Raw genomic sequence first — 8,196 nt, forward strand, 5'->3', positions numbered from 1 at the left:
AAAGCAATTGGGAGGAAAAGGTACGAGATTAGAGCAAAAACGGAGAAAAAATGAAAAATGTGAATTTCAGTGCCACAGGCAGCGCCCCACGCCACTTGTGGCGCAATTGGCAGAAACTTCAACAAGCCAGCGCCTCACGCTGCCCTGGACGCCGGTGACGAGATTTTATCCAAGTTTGACTAGAACAAGGTTATTTCGGCCCTAGACCTACCCAACGGTATAAAAGCAAGACTAAGCTTATTTTGAGAGGGGAGACGCCACTTTGAAGAAAGAATACACACGGAAAATATTCGGAAGCAAGGATATCTTAGATTTCTTTAGCTTTTCTTAGTATTTTCAATTATCCAACACTTATGAAATTGTTTGATAGTATCATGAGTGGCTAAAACTCATAGTCTTGGGGTTGTGATTTAGCCATGAATATTGTTGTTTAACGTTGATTTAACCTTAAGTATAATTCACCAATATATGGTTATTTTTTCAATTCTCTGATTATTGCTTAATTGTCTAGCCATCAGTTAGGTTCTATTTGTGAGCACGTGATTTTTGCATCACGAAAAATACTCTAAAATAAATCAAAAAATAAAAATTCTCTTAGTATGCAATTTTTAGAATTTATGTGGCGTTTATTAATTGTTTGTGTTTGTCCGTAAATGTTTGCTTTGTTATAATTAAACGAAACTAAAATAAAAATACATGTTGTATGCATATCTAGGATTTAATTATGCATTTAAAATATAATTGAAATAAAATCACAAAAATATGCATTTGTTCTAGTTTTAATGTTTCACTGTGTGATTAACGCTTTGTCTATATGTTAAATAGTTGTTAAAAAGTAATTAATATTTTTGTAAGGTTAAAATTGTTTTATAATTTTTTATTAGGATTTTTATACTTAGGATTAAAATTAGGAAATGTAAAATAAATTTTAAAAAAACTAAAAAAATCGGACCTAGACTGAAATCCAGGCCCAAACAAATTTACCCCCCCCCCCACAGCCCAATCCAAACAACCCAGGTCGGTCCAACTCAGGAATAAATCCACACGACAACGTTTGGTCACATTTCATCAAGGACCGTTGGATCAAATCCATCCAACGGCTAAGATCCCACATCCCTTACCCGTAATCCCTACCCGATCCATTACCGGGGCCGACCCATTCCCCAACTAAACCAAAACGACGCCGTTCATGTAAGTAGATAGATCCTGGCCATCCATTCTGCCTGATCTAACGGTCAGTATCAATCCACCCCATCCCTATATAAATCCAAATCCCTACCCCGGCCCCCTAACTAAACACCCCCTCTCCACTGTTCATCATCCTCTCCGAATCACACCCCTAACCCTAGCCGCCTTAACTCTCCATCGCCTGAAACCCGGCGGCAACAACGCCGCCGGTCACCACCTGAACACCCTCGACTCCTCACAACCCCCTCTTCACAGATCTAGTATTAGTTTCCTTCGAATCAGGCCCCAACTCTTCGAATCTTAAATCGAAGGTTGGTCTGAAAACTCGACCCTTTCCGATGACTTCCAAATTAACACCGTAGCTTCCCCTAACTACCCTAGCTATGGATCTGGTGTTTGTTTGGCTCGAATCACCTCAGAGTTCTTCGAATCTTCTTTTGAAGGTTCGAACCAAACATGAACTCACTCAGATTCGTTCCAAACTAACACCAAATGACCCCTAGGCTTCCCTCACCCTTGTGTCATCTTTGGTTCCCTTCGAATCTGCCCAGAAGTGTTCGAATTTAAGATCCAAGAATCAGAAGCCCTAAAAATTTCAAAACATGGAATTTCCCCGAATTAAATAAGGGATTGAGGTCTAAGAGACTTTAATCGAGGTATTCTCAATTGAGAATACTTCAAATAAAGTCTGTTCAGCCTCAAAAAGGTCCGAATTCAAAGTCAAGCTTGAGTCCGTGTAAATTTAAAGATTCAGAGGTATTTTTCTTATTTCTTTTGGTATCCTATGTGTATATTGTTGCCTGTTTCAGTAGCTTGTGTAATTTATTTTTCACATTTTTGTTTATTTAAATTCTGTGATTCTGTCTCATACCCGTATATTTGATCAAATAAGTGAATTGTTTTTGTTGGTTATGTTTGTTTACAATGTGTGTAATCGACTCGATTAAGTTCGTCGATTAGTTACATTATGAATTCCCGTTTATGATAATGCATTGTAATAACCTGCTCACCTGTTTTGATTGACTATTATCATGTTGTTGTAATCAGTTAATTAGTTCTTGCTAATTAGTTGGTTCTTGTTTAATAAGTCAGAAAGTTTATCAAACATTTGTGTATTAATTTCTGAGCAGTTGGTTTCAGGCAGTGTCAATATACTGACAATGCCCCTGCATTCATACATATTTCAAATTCAGTTTAAATTGTTCTGTTGAATTCTGTGTGATGTTGTTGTGATGTTAGGTTTAAATTCAATTTCACAAATGTTGATTAGATACAATTGTGTTAGAAAATTGCATTCTCAGTTAAGATTCAGTCCAGAACTTAAGAGAATTGGTTATAGCTGTTTTAAATCAGGTTGATAATTAAGTTTGAACAGATTTTTAAATCTGTTTTGTACTAGATTCTGATTTTTGTATTAAGGGCAGTAATAACAGTAGGATTTCAGGGGTGTTTTGGGAATGAAACAGTGAAAGTCATATGATAATGTTAGTGTGCTGTTGGTGGATTGTTAATGGCTATAATCTAATAGGATAATGGGAAACAAAGGGTAATGGGAATGCTGAAAATCAGGAAAAGATCACTTAATGGGATTTAAAGTAGTAAAAGCAGATTTTAATGGGATTTTCTGATTTTTAAAAGAAGAAGGGGGTCCAGGCAGCACTGAAAGGAAAAGGGGCAGACCTGTATAAATACAGGGATCTGTTTATAAAGAAGGATCTGATTTTAAAAGAGAGATCTATATAGATTTTACTACACACAGAAATACATATACACAGAGAGAGACAGAGAGAAAATCTGGACAGAAGTTAAGAGAGGAAAAACACACAAAAGCAGAAACAGAAATCTGAAAAGAAAGAAGAAAAATAGAAAAGAAACAGAAAATAGCACACTCATATACACATAGAGTATGAAACAGATAATAGAAAGGGAAAAGGAAAATCTGAAACATTGTTTTCTGGAATCTGTCCGGGTCTGTTTGTTGATACTGCTTGGTTTTAAACTCTGAAATTCTTTAAGAAGCTTTGCTCCTGTGCATCTGGGTTCCCCGGGTCCTGTTTTGTTGCTCAAATCTGTGGAAATACTGGTATATTTTGCTGCTTTGTTGCTGCTGTCATTGCTGAAATTTACTTCTTCTACCCTTATTTCCAGGTACATATTTTTAAGACTCGTGTTGTGAAAAGAACATTGGAAGAAAATGAAGTTTGGGATTATAATTATGTCTTTTACTCGTTTAAAGCTATTAGTTTAAATTTCAGTTTTGTTTTAAGTTATTTAACATGGTAGTATGCTTGACATAACGACTATAGTTAATCATTCCCATTGGAAGTTCGCATAAGTGTTGTAATAATGTTATATATTTCAGAATTTCATTATAGTTGTGATTGAATTATCAAGAAATAGGAAATATGGTATAAATTTGGCCATTAATTAAGTCTTGTGGCATTGTTAGTTAAGTAAAGAGTAGTATGGAAATGGCAAAAAAAAAACTATATCGCTAGCCTATTTTGTCAACCATCCGATTTAGTTGTAGATCAGATGATGTTAGTTTTATTCTGTTCATATATGGCACAATAATGGTTATGTTTATAATCAATAGTTGAAAGATGCATTAGTACAATCCGTCGGTATGTTCATAATGTTGAAATATGGTGAATAATGTTATATGTAATGTCATCTCATTAAGTCAACAAGTAGATTTATTCTCTTTCTTAATAACAAATGGCCTAGGAATTTATATAATGCGGAAGTTAGTGTTTAGCATTAGCTCACATAGATTGAGAATCAAATTGGTTTGATTATATATATATATATATATATACCAAACTCAATTATAAGCAGAATATATATATACCAAACTCAATTATAAGCAGAATTAATCAAATAATTTTGCCCATTGGATTAAGAATAAACGAGGTAGAAGTAGATTAGATTTATAATGTGTAACAATTTTAAGAGTGCAAAAAATAGTATTCGTTACACATAGAATAATGAAAATTCTTCAAAAATAGCACCCCCTGTCATGAGTCGATTTTTTTGTCTCATATACATTCGCATTTGAATATACATATATCGTATTTACGAGAAGAATGGTAGTATTAATCATCACGTTGTTTATTTTATTCTTTAAATTAGAAGGGCTTGGAGGAATATAATTTATACGCGAAAAAAATATATGTATAATTTGCGATCAACGAGGAATTTAGAGACTAAAAAAAATATTGATATCTCATGACTTTCACATAAAAATGCATGGACGTAATAAACAATTTTGTGGAAAATCTATACTACTATTAAGAATATTTCGCGTGACTAGGGATGCGTTCGCGTAACCTGATTATATTTCTAAAAGCAATTCGGATTATGCGTTCGCGCAACTTCGAGCAAATATTTAATAAAAAGGGATTTTTCGGAGAATATCAAATTAATTTCATAAAAACCCGAGATGTGCGGTTCACTATTTAATCAATACAAGAGCGACAAACGTCCTTAATTTTATTCTAAGCACGATTTCAAACATATGATTTTTATAATAAAAATATAAAAAAAATATATTGTCAACCTTATTGTGTACACGTATGCGTGGCACGATGCTCTACATTTATAAAAGGTACATAATACGAATATACGTACGCGTGATTCGTTTATACAATTGTAAACAATCTAAACAAAAAGCGGTAACAAAATCAAGCAACAAGAAAAAAGCATTTAGTAAATCAAGATAATTAAGCCAAATATAAAAATGGTTAAGCGACCGTGCTAGAACCACGGAATTCGGGAATGCCTAACACCTTCTCCCGAATTAACAGAATTCCTTACTCAGGATTTCTGGTTCGCAGAATAACAAACAGAGTCATATTCTCCTCGATTCAGGGATTAAAACCGGTGACTTGGGACGCCTTAAAATTCCCAGGTGGCGACTCTGAAACAAATAAACAAATCCCGTTTCGACTGTCCTTTAATTGGAGAAAACTCCCACGCGCCCCCGCGGGCGCGGTAAAAAGGAGGTGCGACAGCTCTGGCGACTCTGCTGGGGAATTTAGTGATTTAGAACCCAGAACCACTGGTTCAGGGTTTAAGAATTCGAGCTTAAAATAACTGCTATAGTTGGCTTTATTTATTATCTGATGCTTACATGATATATGCCTAATGTGCTAAATAATGTTTTTACCGCTTTAATATTATCTGAATTGTGTATATACAACTGCTACGAAACCCCCTTCTTTCTGAGTCTTTTGAATTTATGGTGCACACGTGCGCGTGGCCCACCTTTCTGTTAAAGTCATACCAAATAAGACGAAGTTGGGACAAGTAACTAGGCCGGGTAGACTTTTGTGCTCCCGGTACGTTGCCCCCACTTCGGCTCAAACTGTCCGTTTGGGTGAGCCAGGTTTAGAACAATATGCCTCAGGTTTTTCACCTAGAATAACTCAGCCATGTACCGGATCCCTAGTAGGAACGTCTATTTGCATCATGTACATTTGGCCTTGGAGACTCAACACAGGGGTTGGGTCTGTCTAGGACAGGTGAACCCAAGATGAAAAGACTATCCTGATGCATCCTACTTGCTACCTGTGCATTCATTTGCCTCGGATTTGCTTGTTGACCAGCTTAATTGAAATCATTGTGAGAGCCGAGGAATAAAATGGGTTGTTTTAGAAAATTCCCAAAAAATAGTTTTAAATCTTAAAAAAAAAAAGTGTTAAATAAATAAAAATGATTTTTTTTATTTTGAGTGTATATTTTCAAAATGAGTCTTGATTTTGTTAAAATTAAATTTCAGATACAAAATGAGCACCACGCAAAACCCCCCGTCCACGAATACAAACGAGTTTCTATTTCAGCTTTAAATGTGGTGGTATGATTTAGGCGAAGATGGTCAAAAGTGGGTCATTAAGCATTTGGGAAATATCACAGATATTATGAAAGTTAAACCACGCGATGATCTGATTGAGGCGTTAGTAACTTTTTGGGACCCTGTTCACAATGTCTTTCGTTTCTCTGATTTCGAGCTTACTCCTACATTAGAAGAGATAGCTGGATATGCTGGTTTTGATGGAAGTCTAAGAAATCAAAACCTGATATTCACAAAGGCTCCCTCGGTACATCGATTCTTCGGTCTTCTGAACATCAGTAATCAAATCAGGAAAAGCAATGTCATCAACGGATGTTGTTCTTTCAACTTCTTGTATTCAAGGTTCGGAAAGCCAGATGGATTTGAAATTCATGAGAAAGGCCTTACTAACAAGCAAAACAAAGACAACTGGCAGATTCACCGTCGTTTCGCCTTCATGGTGGCTTTTCTAGGAATCATGGTCTTCCCAAACAAAGAGCGAACAATTGATATTCGCACAACAAAAGTTGTACAGGTCCTCACCACCAAGGAAAATCACACTCTTGTCCCGATCATTCTCTCAGACATTTATCGGGCATTGACTTTATGTAAATCAGGGGCAAAAGTCTTCGAAGGATGCAAAATTTTGTTGCAAATGTGGGTGATTGAACATATCCAACATCAACTCAAGATCATACAGTATGGGCCAGACAATGATAATTTCATCGAGAGTTATGAGGAAAGAATAAAAGATTATAAGTCCCCAGAAGGGATAGAAGCCTGGGTATCTCATCTAAGGGCTTTAACGGCAAATCAAATTGAGTGGACTTTGGGATGGCTCCCGATGAGGGAAGTGATACACATGTCAACCTCAAATAGTTATTTGCTATTATTGGGATTGAGAAGCATCCAGCCATATGCGCCACTAAGAGTTCTAAGACAACTAGGGAGATACCAAGTAGTTCCTGATGATGAAGATTTGAGTATGCAAGTAATCGAATTACACCCTGAAGCCACTATTCCCGAGGCTCTAATTCAGCAGATGTGGAATGGATGTCGATACTTGAAAAGTGATACTCAAGTCCCAGACACTACAAGGGGCGAGATAAATCCAGGATATGCAAGGTGGTTTGAGAAACGGTCTCGCGTGGATGATGTACCAGAACCCGAGCTAAGAAGGCCAACAAAAAGACCCCATGTTCAAACCTTTAATGATAAAATCCAAGAGCGGTTGATTTGGGGAGAAAAGGAAAAAGAGTACAAAGCAACTATCCATGCCCTAAAGGAAAATCTAAGGAGCCTCAGTCTGGAGAAAGATTTGCAAGCATAAGAAGCCGAAGGTGAGAAGAAGAGTCTAGCCTGTGAGAATGAAAATCTTCACGCTCGATTTCAAAAAATGAAAAAAGCTTCTGAAACACCAATGAGGAGTTGGAAGGATCAAAAAACCATCGCCAATCTTTTTGAAAGAATGCAAGATTATGATTCCATTCTTGCAAAAAACGAAAGGGCGTTGAGCAAAGCTAAAGAAAGAATCCAACAATTAAACGAAGAAGCCAGATCTAATAAGGAACGTCAAGTAAGGCAATCCGAAGAAGACAGAGCACAATTCAAGAAGGAAAAAGACCATTGGATACGTTCAGAAGAACAACTTCGTGCACAACTGGAAGAGGCGAGAAAATACAATAGAGAACATCAACAAGCGGACATCGACAGAGAAAGAGCACAGGCAAGACTAGAGCGGGCCAGACTCCGAGCTCTATTAGAATCAGCTCTAGATCGCGAAGACCGTATCAGAGATATAGCCACCACTCACCAACAACAATTACAGAACCAAGACCAACGTCTCCAAGATTTCAGGGCACAAATCCACGATCTGGCGGTCTACACCTCTCAAAGTTATGTAAACTGCCAAGGAATGGATTATGAAAGGTTTACAGAGCATACACCTATTTTTGCCCGTCATCTGGCGATGGAGTTAGAAAGGATGTATCGTACGCTGGAGGTCATCCAGGTCAAGCCCCACATTGAGCTGATAATCCAATGATTGACAACAAAAGTGGAAAGTGGAGCATGATAAGAGATGTTAAGAGTTGTGTCTTTTATTTTGAATTGAGTGTGTGTGTTTCAAACCATTTTCTTATAAGGTTTTCAAATGTAATGTTTGTTCCATCTTTGTA

Source organism: Nicotiana sylvestris, chromosome 10 (assembly GCF_000393655.2).
Source record: "Nicotiana sylvestris chromosome 10, ASM39365v2, whole genome shotgun sequence".
Taxonomy (NCBI): Eukaryota; Viridiplantae; Streptophyta; class Magnoliopsida; order Solanales; family Solanaceae; genus Nicotiana; species Nicotiana sylvestris.